Genomic DNA, 12,026 nt, shown 5'->3' with positions numbered 1-12,026 from the left:
TGGAAACCCCCAATTCTAACTCCAACCCGAACCCCAACACACCCCTCACCCTAATCTCAGCCCTAACCCTAACCCTAGCCCTAACCCTAGCCCTAACCCTAGCCCTAACCCTAACCCTAGCCCTAACCCTAGCCCTAACCCTAACCCTAGCCCTAACCCTAGCCCTAACCCTGGCCCTAACCCTAGCCCTAATGGAAAAATGGAAATAAATACATTTTTTTTATTTTATTATTTTTCCCTAACTAAGGGGGTGATAACGGGGGGTTTGATTTACTATTTGTGGCGGTTTTTATGTTTGGCAGCTGTCGCACGCTAAAAGACGCTTTTTATTGTAAAAATAGTTTTTGCAATCACCACAAATTGAGAGCTATAATTTTTCCATATTTTGACCCACCGGGTCATGTGAGGTCTTATTTTTTGCGAGACGAGTTGACGTTTTTATCGGTACCATGTTCGGGCACGTGACATTTTTTGATCGCTTTTTATTCCGATTTTTGGGATGCAGAATGAACAAAAACCAGCGTTTCATGAATTTCTTTTGGGGGGGTGCGTTTACACCATTCCGCGTGCGGTAAAATTGATAAAGCGGTTTTATTCTTCGGGTCAGTATGGTTACAGCGATACCTCATTTAGGTCATTTTTTATGTTTTGTCGGTTTTATGCAATGAAAACTATTTTATATAAAAAATAATTATTTTTGCATCGCTTTATTCTGCGAGCTATAACTTTTTTATTTTTTCGCTGATGATGCTGTGTGGTGGCTCGTTTTTTGCGGGACAAGATGACGTTTTCAGCGGTACCATGGATATTTATATGCGTCTTTTTGATCGCGCGTTATTACACTTTTTGTTTGGCGGTATGATAATAAATCATTATTTTCTGCTTCGTTTTTTATTTTTATTTTTTAAGGGGTTCGCTAAAGGGGTTAACTAATGGGACAGTTTTATAGGGCAGGTTGTTACGGACGCGGCGATACCTAATATATGTACTTTTATTGGTTTTTTTTTTATTATTTTCAAAAAATGAATTTATTGGGGAATATTTTTTTTTTTTTTTACTAATTTATTTGGCGATTTTTTTTAATTTATTTTTACATTTTTTTTTATTTTTTTTTTTACTTTATTACATAGTCCCAGGTGGGACATCACTGTCCTGTGACAGATCGCTGATCTGTCACATCACAGATCACTGTGACAGATCAGCGATCTGTCACAGGCAGTGCCGAAGGCTTCCTCATGCCTGCGCTTTGCAGGCACTGAGGAAGCCAGCTTCCTCAGGTCCCCGAAGGCCCCCGTCGCCATCTTGGATTCGGGGGCCTGGAGGATAGGAGCCCCCCGCAGCAGCGCTGCACATTGCGCTGCCGTGGGGGGCTCAGGGAAGCACGGAGGGAGCCCCCTCCCTGCCGATGCTTCCCTTTAACTCCCGGTACACCGCGATCATGTTTGATTGCGGTGTGCAAGGGGTTAACGTGTCGGGGGCGGTCCGTGACCGCCCCTGACACATTGTGCCAGGTGTCAGCTGTGATAATCAGCTGACACCCGGCCGCGATCAGCGGCGCTCACCACGTGGGCGCCGCTGATCGCGGTAGACGTACTATCCCATCCACGCACATACGGGCCCGGGTACCGTGGACGGGATAGTACGTCGGATGTCAGGAAGGGGTTAATGTACCTAAACAGTGGAAACCCCCCACAAATGACCCCATTTTGGAAACTAGACCCCCTACGGAACTTATCTAGATGTGTGGTGAGCACTTTGAACCCCCAAGGGCTTCACAGAAGTCTATAATGCCCGGGCATGAAAATAAAAAAATCGTATTTTTTCCACAAAATGATATTTTTGCCCCCAATTTTTTATTTTCCTAAGGGTAACAGGAGAAATTGGACCCCAAAAGTTGTTTTGCAATTTGTCCTTAGTAGACTGATACTCTACATGTGGGGGTAAAACACTGTTTGGGCGCATGGCAGAGCTTGGAAGGGAAGGAGCACCATTTGACTTTTTCGACTAAGAATTGGCTGGAATTGAGATCAGAAGCCATGTTGCATTTGGAGAGCACCTGATGTGCCCAAACAGTGGAAACCCCCAATTCTAACTCCAACCCTAACCCCAACACACCCCTAACCCAAATCTCAGCCCTAACCCTAGCCCTAATGGGAAAATGGAAATAAATACATTTTTTTTTTAATTTTATTATTTTTCCCCAACTAAGGGGGTGATGACGGAGGGTTTGATTTACTATTTATAGCTGGTTTTTATGTTTGGCAGCTGTCATACGCTAAAAGACGCTTTTTATTGTAAAAATAGTTTTTGCATCACCACATATTGAGAGCTATAATTTTTCTGTATTTTGACCCACCGAGTCATGCAAGGTCATATTTTTTGCGGGACGAGTTGATGTTTTTATTGGTACCATTTTCGGGCACGTGACTTTTTTTATCGCTTTTTATTCCGATTTTTGGTACACAGAATGAACAAAAACCAGCGTTTCATGAATTTCTTTTGGGGGGGTGCATTTACACCGTTCCGTGTGCAGTAAAATTGATAAAGCGGTTTTATTCTTTGGGTCAGTACGGTTACAGCGATACCTCATTTAGGTCGTTTATTTATGTTTTGTCGGTTTTATGCAATGAAAACTATTTTATATAAAAAATAATTATTTTTGCATCGCTTTATTCTGCGAGCTATAACTTTTTTATTTTTTCGCTTATGATACTGTGTGGCGGCTCTTTTTTTGCGGGACAAGATAACGTTTTCAGAGGTACCATGGATATTTATATGCTTCTTTTTGATCGCGCGTTATTGCACTTTTTGTTTGGCAGTATGATAATAAATCATTATTTTTTGCTTCGTTTTTTATTTTTGTTTTTTTAAGGGGTTCGCTAAAGGGGTTAACTAATGGGACAGTTTTATAGGGCAGGTCGTTACGGACGCGGCAATAACTAATATGTGTACTTTTATTTTATTTTTTTTTATTTCCAAAAAATGGATTTATTGGGGGAATATTTTTTTTTTTCTAATTTATTTGGCGTTTTTTTTTTTTAAATTATTTTAACACTTTTTTTTTTTTACTTTATTACATAGTCCCAGGTGGGACATCACTGTCCTGTGACAGATCGCTGATCTGTCACATCACAGATCACTGTGACAGATCAGCAATCTGTCACAGGCACTGCTGCAGACTTCCTCATGCCTGCGCTTTGCAGGCACTGAGGAAGTCAGCTCCCTGCAGGCCCCCAAAGGCCCCCGTCGCCATCTTGGATTCGGGGGCCTTCTGGGAAGGAGCCCCGTGCAGCAGCGCTGCACATTGCGCTGCTGTGGGGGGCTCAGGGAAGCACGGAGGGAGCCCCCTCCCTGCCAATGCTTCCCTTTAAGCCACTGTACACCGCGATCATGTTTGATCGCGGTGTGCAATGGGTTAACGTGTCTGGGGCGGTCCGTGACCGCCCCTGACACATTGTGTCGGGTGTCAGCTGTGATAATCAGCTGACAGCCGGCCGCGATCAGCGGCGCTCACCACGTGGGCGCGCTGATCGCGCTAGACGTACTATCCCGTCCATGGGCATAGGGGCCTGGGTCCCATGGACGGGATAGTACGTCTGATGTCAGAAAGGGGTTAAGGTCCTCAAGCAGATCAGCTCTGAGGTCTATTGGCTGGCCCTTCCACCACACTTGGCTATCTCTGACACCTTCCACGTGTCCCTCCTTAAGCCGGTCCACACGTCCGGGTTCTCCGAGTCATCTGCCAGAACATCAGACCTGTCCTCAGGCAAATTTGAGGCTAATGCCATCGTGGGATGCAGGGTGGTACGTGGAAAAAAGTTTTATTTGGTGGACTGGAAGGGTCATGGTCCAGAAGCTCGGACCCGGGAGCCAGTCGAGAACATCCATGCTCCGCTTCTCATTTCGGCATTTGAGCGTAGCGAGGCTCAGAGGGAAGGGGGGGGTAATGTTAGGCGTCAGGTTCCTGTCGCTGCACAGCAGAAATCTCAAGCCTTGCATTTGGCAGTCTCCCATTCCTCTCCAGCCGCAGAGGAGGTTGCTCATCGATCCTGGCGCTCTGCTCAGACCAGCTCTGTGGGATTGGTTGCTTCCGCTACCTCTGGTCCAGCTACAGCAGCGCATGCTGGTCAGCAGCGAGCTACTACAGGAACTAAGTCCTCCTTTCGGTCCACTGAGCATGCCCGTGGGACGATCTCTCATTGGAGATCAGAGGTCACATGCTCAGGTCCTTCTCCAGCTCGGATTGGACCATCAGGATGTCAGGAAGTTCCTGGAAGGACGCTGCTATAAAAGATTCGCATGGCCGCTCGGCCATGTGCTAGTCTGCATTACCAGACTATGAGGAGTGAGTGTTGTATGCATGTATGAATGTCTCTGGTGAATGACTCATTAAAAAACCCTTACCCTTGGTACGCATGTGTTGTGCAGCCTAGCCTGTTAAGCACCCAGGCTTAGGTGTAGGTAGAGGCAGAGTCTGAGACTGGCATCAGTGTCCACCAGTGGCTCTGCACCCCACGGTGCACGTGCTCGACATGCCACCATAGTCAGCGTCTATAGTGGCATCCGCAGGTGCAACGCCGCGCGCTCAGAAGATCTAGAGGGACTCTGACCCCGTGTCCTTGGGGCAGAGTTCTGTGACTGCATTCTGTACGCTCCGTTGTGAGCTAAACAAGCTATGGCATTTATGTTCTGCGGTAGTGCGGCTCTGTGAGGTAACAGAGTTCGCCCTGTTCACAACGGGTGACGTTAACCCACGTATGACCTTTATATTTCCACCATTACTAAGCAGCAGTTTACCACCCCTGCACGGTGGACCCTGGGCTGCGAACGCACCTTACTATTATTTTATTATTTGGTGCATTCCGCCAGCCCTAACACCATCCTTAACTCCTTTACCCCCAAGGGTGGTTTGCACGTTTATGACTGGACCAATATTTACAATTCTGACCACTGTCCCTTTTAGTGGTAAAAATTTCTTTGATATTACTTGCGTTTATTTGTGAAAAATGCTGAAATTTTTCAACTTTGAATTTTCATGCTGTTAAATCAGAGATATGGCGCACAAAATACTTAATAAGTAACATTTCCTACAAGTCTAATTTACAGCAGCACAATTTTGGAACCAATTTTTTTTTTGTTAGGAAGTTATAAGGATTAAAAGTTAACCTGCGATTTCTCATTTTCACACCACCATTTTTTGAGGGGGACCACATCACATTTGAAGTCACTTTGAGGGGTCTATATGATAGATAATACCACAAAGTGATACCATTGTAAAAACTGCACCCCTCAATCTGCTCAAAACCACATTCAAGAAGTTTATTAACCATTCAGGTGCCTCACAGAAATCTTTTGAATGCTTTAAAAAAAGAATGAACATTTAACTTTTTTTCAGAAAAAAAATTATTTCAGGTCCAATTTTTCTTATTTTCCCAAGGGTAACAGGAGAAATTGGACCCCAAAAGTTATTGTGCAATCTGTCCTGAGTACGCTGATACCCCATATATGGGGGTAAACTACTGTTTTGGCACGTGGCAGTGCTCGGAAGGAGCGCCATTTGACTTTTTCAACGCAGAATTGTCTGGAATTGAGATCAGATGCCATGTCACATTTGGAGAGCCCCTTATGTGCCTAAACAGTGGAAAACCCCCAATTCTAACTCCAACCCTAACTCCAACACACCCCTAACCCTAGCCCTAACCATAGCCCTAACTGTTGCGAACTCTCTTGATCTGACTTCTGAGTCGAGGCTCCCTCTGGTGGTTACAGCGGGTAGTGGAGCTGGTTGTAATGACAGAAGTCTATCACCTGAAGACGATGATTGGAAGTCAGGGGTTATTGACTGGGAGGATTTAAGTGAGCAAGCTTCCTTCAGTTGCTGCTGGTGATTTGTTTGTCTTCCTGTTCATTGTGAAGTCTGCTTTTTCCCCCTTCTTGGTCTTGCATCATTCAAATAAGTTATTTGTTTGCTGAATCTTTTGCATTTGAAATAGTTTTTGCATCACCACATTTTGAGAGCTGCAATTCCATATTTTGGCCCACAGAGTCATGTGAGGTCTTATTTTTGCGGGACAAGTTGACGTTTTTATAGGTACTATTTTCGGGCACATGACATTCTTTGATTGCTTTTTGTTACGATTTTTGTGAGGTAGAATGAACAAAAACCAGCATTTCATGAATTTGTTTTGGGGGGGGGCGCGTTTATACCGTTCCACGTGTGGTAAAATTAATAAAGCGGTTTTATTCTTCTGGTCAGTACTATTACAGTGATACCTCATTTATATCAATTTTTATGTTTTGACGCTCTTATACAATGAAAACAATTTTATTTAAAAAATAATTATTTTTGCATCGCTTTATTCTGCAAGCTATAACTTTTTATTTTTTCGCTGATAGCGGCTCATTTTTTGCGGGACAAGATGACGTTTTCAACACTACCATGTTTATTTATATCCGTCTTTTTGATCGCGTGTTATTGCACTTTTTATTCAGCGTTATGATAAAGCAATGTTTTTTGCTTTGTTTTTTATTTTTATTTTCTAAGGGGTTCTCTAAAGGGGTTAACTAGTGGGAAAGTTTTATAGGGCGGGTTGTTACGGATGTGGCGATGCTAAATATGTGTACTGTTTTTTATTATTATTTGCATAAAGAAATGAATTTATTGGGGAATTTTTTTTTTCTTTATTTAGGAATTTTTTTTAAATTATTTTTACACATTTTTTTTACATTGTCCCAGGGTGGGATATTACTATTCAAAGTCAGTTCACTGATATGACACTTTGCACTTTGCACAGCACTGTGTCAGATCAGCGATTTGACAGGCAGTGCAGGAGGCTTCTCAGCGCCTTCTCTCAGCAGGCACTGAGAAGCCACTTCCCTGCAGGATCCGGAAGGACCCCGTGGCCATCTTGGATCCAGGGGCCTGCAGGGAGGAGGCCCTCAGAGCAACGCAATCACATTGTATTGTTCTGAGGGTCTCATGGAAGCACGCAGGAAGCCCCCTCCCTGCCAGATGCTTCCCTATGCCCTGTAACACAGCGATCATGTTTGATCGCAGTATGCCGGGGGTTAATGTGCCGGGAGCGGTCCGTTACCACTCCTGGCACATAGTTCCGGGTGTCAGCTGTGATAATCCCCCCGTGAGCGCGGGTGATTGCATATGATGTACTATACCGTCTATGGGCATGAAGACCCAGGGCACATGGATGGTATAGTATGTCAAATGTCAGGAAGGGGTTAAAGCACCACTCTAGCATTTTATTTTACCACTGAAGTGATGTCACTAATCTAAATTCCCTGCCCAGGATTATACTTATCAGTCAGTGTCTTTGCCGGTTATCACCAAGAAAAAGAATCAAAGCATGTATGATTTGCCTCCTATAATCAGATGGCACTAGCCTATTTGTGTCTATGGGTCCGTGGAAAACATTGGACCGCATTCGGATGACATTTAAGTGGATCTGATTTTCTCGAATAGGCTGAATAGAGAAGGTAGAGAAACTTTTTTTTCTCCATCTCTGAGAAAATTCGATCAAACTCTGATCAAAGTCTAAGGCCTCTTTCACACTTCAGTTTTTTGCATCAGTCAAGATCCGCCAAAAGGACGGATGGCGGATCCGTTTTAGTACTGATGGCACCCGTCCGTTTTTTTTGACGGATCCGACAAATGAAGAATTTTAAAGGAATCGCAGCCTGGAAAAGGAGAGAGAGAGAGAGAGAGAGATTAACTTAGTGACCGCGAGAATCCTGCGTCTCTTGTGGACCTTTGCCCTGTACCTATGCCTATATGGAACGAAATCCAGTGATTGCCTCAACGTTGAAGATTTTCTCATTCATGCATATGAAGTCCGATATGGCGGCTATTGTAATATCTGTATAGGGATTTTGTGTCTCTTTTCTTCTGACCTTATTGTATCTTATGTATATAATTGGAATATTATTTATGTAAACATCGGATACTCCTATAATGCTTGGCATTCGCTTATTTTAAATGGTTATGAATTTTTCTTGAATTATTGAATCCATATGATATGTGGGAGCATTTTACTGGTCCCTACATATATATATATATATATTTTTTTTTTACAACTTTATATTGCTCCCTAAAAGGTAATATGGGATAGGATATTAATATATATCTATTATACTGACTATATGCCTATTTAAGTTGCGGCTCACATATTGCTGATTTTGGGACATATTATTGAAGGTAAAATATTAATTCCTGTCCCGTATGACTTTATATGTATATGGTTGTATTTGGAGTCCACTGGGAATCGAACCACAGGGAGCTGTGCGCATTACTTTGTGGAGGCACCAGGCCGCTGACAGAAAGGTGTCTTTCTGCTATGTACCACGGGCTGTGCGTTGGCTGGCTGGTATTCATTCTTAGCATGACACCTATTCTGTATGACGACGCTGGCCGATCCCAGAGCACATGCGCCGCCCATACTCTTCTGATTGGCCGATTCGGATCATGTGACAGGGGTTATAGGGTATTTTAAGGTCCTGTGGAGAGGCAGATACCATCTCCTTGATAAAGCAGCCTGTTAATGCTGTGAAACGCGTGGTGGAGGTCACTACCAGACGCTCCCTCACCTTCCCTCTGTGTTCTGCCCGGTAAGTGCCTCTTTACACCAAATTGTTCCTGGGCATATTTTGGATTGCTGCATCTCACTATTCAACCATGGTGCAGCATGATGTTACACTGGAATTTTCCCATTGTGGATATATTACTCTTATAATATACACACAGGGACTTTAATCTGATATGGACGCACTTATCTCGATTGTATCAATTTTTTCTGTTCAATGCAGACACTCTGATAATATTATACCATACTGTTCTACTATATTGTTTTTTTGTAGCTCCCATTTATGTACATTTACCGTTACTACATCTTATGATTATTCAATGGTGCAGTTCGATATTATAGTGGGGCCCTTTTGGACCTGTTGCTAACACCATTTACACATATAGTAGAATTTGACTATTATCGGGTGTCCATGGGCTTTTTCAATCCAATATACTGCTTTTTGTAGCTCCTATTTACATGTATTTACCGTAACCGTATCTTATGATTATTTAATGGTGTAGTATGATATTACGGCAGGGCCTTGGTGGGGCTTTTTGGACCTGTTGCTAACATCATATATGCATATAGTAATATTTTGATTATCATCGGGTGTCCATGGGCATTCTTTATCTTGATTGTGTTGCAATTTGAACTATCTATTGTGGATATACTCATAACATCATATACAGGTGGACACAGTTTTCATCTGGGTCTGTGGAGGGAACCTTTCTGGGTGTATATTCATCTGTTTTGTATTGACACTTCATCATGACTCTGTGCACTTTTTTGTAAATTATTTAATAAATTTTTGATAATTTTGCAATCATTGTTTCGCTCCTTTCCTTCTCCGTTGTTCTATTGATTATTGGAGCAGATGTGGCTGTTGCCCGGGGTGAACAAACAGTTTTGATATCATCCCTGAGCATTACAGCTTCTTATATGGGATTCTTGCTATTATTATGTATGAGCTGTACTAATAGCTAGCGCTGTCTACAGCTATTGTAGACCATGTACCAGGGTGGGCAGGATACATCAAAGCCAAACTTCCCAGATTAACTTTTACTGACGAGTTTAGATTGAATACTTTTCCAACAAAAAAAAAGTGAACTCACACACACCCAGCCAAGACTTGCCGGAATCAATGTGCTGCACAACTCTGTCGGCCAAGGAGTGGGAACTACGCTGCTATAATTTAACTAATTGGGTTACTATCTAGTGTGGTTGTGGGGAGGAGGACTCCCAGACAGTGAAAGGACAGGTACCCAGGGGATCGCCATCAGGGTTCCTGAGGGAATGATACTGGGAGGACAGTAACAGGAAAGACTTGACTGAAGTTGTCAGGGAAACAGGGGGCGGGGCAAGCTTAAATGGAGCAGGGGGCGCGCTGAAGTGGCAGTTGACAGAGAGCAGGACAACAGACAGGAAGCCATGTGAGACAGAGGACCGAGGGAGCAGACAGCGTGTTGTGGAGAGACTGACAGGGGCCTGTGAAATGAAAGCTGTGGACTCACCAACTAGTGACACATGAGAGACTTCCACCAGCGGCCGCTCCCCACATACGGTCCCATACAGCGACTCCCGCTGCTTCCCACCCTGTTGTGACAAGGCGGCTACCTCAGGTGACCGCAGCGACGACAGACCATTCCTTTACAGTGGTCAGGACACTGCCCCCCTGCCTTCTCCCACAGCTGTGGCCCTGTCATCACCGGCCCCAGGGGGCGCCACCTCGCCACAGGCGGTAGTAGAGGCCCCCGTCCGGTTTGCTCAGGGACCTTGAGCTGAGGTTGGTGAACGGTTATATTTTGAGACTGCGTCATAACCCCGCGGTGAGATAAGAGCCGCAAGGAGACGCCTGTTGCGCCCAGCGGTACAGTTTCTTCAGGGCCTGTTGCACCCCACCTTCACAGTTTCTTCAGGGCCTGTTGCACCCCACCTTCACAGTTTCTTCAGGGCCTGTTGCACCCCACCGTCATCGTTTCTTCAGGGCCTGTTGCGCCCCACCTTCATCGTTTCTTCCGGGCCTGTTGCGCCCAGCTCCATCCTGGAATATTGAGGCGACAAGGCAGCAGCATCAGCGACCTTTACGCAGCCACGCCTGTGATACTGACAGACCCCTGGAAGGATAAGTTTATTATAAGAGATAAGGACCCCCCAGTTTGGTCATACGTGGCCTATAGCACCCGGGCCAACCGAGTTAGTCGCATTACCCATAAGAAAGTGTTGTTAGGTTTGTTGAGTCCCTGCGTGGACTGGTTGCTGTTAATATGCTAATACTTTTTTCCAGGACGTCCACCTGACAGCACCATGGAGGACGTCCTCATCCTCCTTACAGGGACAGTAAAGCACACGAGAGGTTAAAAGGCCCCGTCCCACCCCTTTCCCTCAGTGTCTTTCCTGTCCCTGCACGGAGGGACATATGAGAGGAGCAGGAAGATTACCTGAGGGCGCAGGGGGATCAGGCGGCCGGTCCAATCCTTCCCCCTGTCAGGATGCCCAGGGCCGACACTTCCCGGTGGGGAGTCCCTCTGCCCCAAAGCCAGGAGCAGGACGTCGCTCCTGGAGGAAGCCGCTCCTCCCGGTGGGAGGCTCTCGGCTCCAGGCCGCGCGGCAGTCGCCCGGGTCCCCGCAGGCAGCGAGCGATACCGGCGCGACATACATACCGCGCTGCGGTTGCGGCTGGAAGCGCTTGCCCCGCACGCAGCCAGCGGTGTGGGTGCCGGCGAGAGAGAACCCGGGGCAGCTGGAGCCGGGTCCCCGCAGAAAGCCAGATGGGCGCCGCCATTGCAGGATGCTCGGGGGGCGGGGCTTCAGAACAGGAAGCGGAAGTGGCCGGCGCGCGGCGATGACGTCACGGGCCGATTTGAAAACAGCGCGCCAGCAGCCTGGACATGCTAGCAGCTCAGTGCACGCCAGCAGCTAGCCGCACCAGCAGCTCTCACCGCACACCAGGAGTTCACCGCACGCTAGCAGCTCACCGCACGCAACAGCTGCTTCAGTGGTATGGACGCAGAGGCGCCAGCCGACAGAGGGGTAAGTGCACCTGGCGCAATCCAACCCCCACACGGCCTTCCCCGCAGCCCAGGACAACTGACCCGACTATCCCTGTTCTGTATTGTACAGGAGAAGGGTACCCCAACCCCCCCGACAGAGGTTAAGGACTCAGTAAAGGCCACATCTAAGTCTGTCAGATGCCCGGTTTGCAGGGTAAAGCTGCCAGACAACTATACCAAGACTCTCTGCAGACCCTGCACTTCAAGGGTCGTAAGAGACGAGCAGCCGTCCCTCCTGGCCGAGATGCGATCCTTGATTCGGGAGGAAGTACAGGCCTCCAGATCCAGTCTCTCACAGCAGCAGTCCCCTAGTCCGGGGCCAAGCTGGAAGCGGCCGAGGTGGGAGATGGAGCTAGCCTCGGAGACAAGTTCGCCTGAAGGGTCAGACCCCCGGGACTCG

At 46.3% G+C, this 12,026-nt stretch overlaps 1 long non-coding RNA gene across 2 annotated transcripts in view; it reads left to right on the top strand.

Annotated features, from left to right (window-relative positions):
• Nucleotides 1-8,538: 8,538 nt before the first annotated feature.
• Nucleotides 8,539-12,026, top strand: part of LOC141101006 (uncharacterized) — a 33,055-nt gene continuing 29,567 nt past the window's right edge. For both annotated transcript variants that reach the window (XR_012234842.1, XR_012234841.1), the window contains exon 1: nt 8,539-8,619. This is a non-coding gene — a long non-coding RNA (uncharacterized lncRNA). The remainder of the gene's footprint in view (nt 8,620-12,026) is intronic.

This window comes from Dendrobates tinctorius, unplaced genomic scaffold (assembly GCF_039654945.1).
Source record: "Dendrobates tinctorius isolate UK_male_01 unplaced genomic scaffold, ASM3965494v1 ptg000113l, whole genome shotgun sequence".
Classification (NCBI taxonomy): domain Eukaryota; kingdom Metazoa; phylum Chordata; class Amphibia; order Anura; family Dendrobatidae; genus Dendrobates; species Dendrobates tinctorius.
The sequence above is the reverse complement of the archived record's forward strand: the minus strand, read 5'-3'. Positions and strand labels throughout refer to the sequence as shown.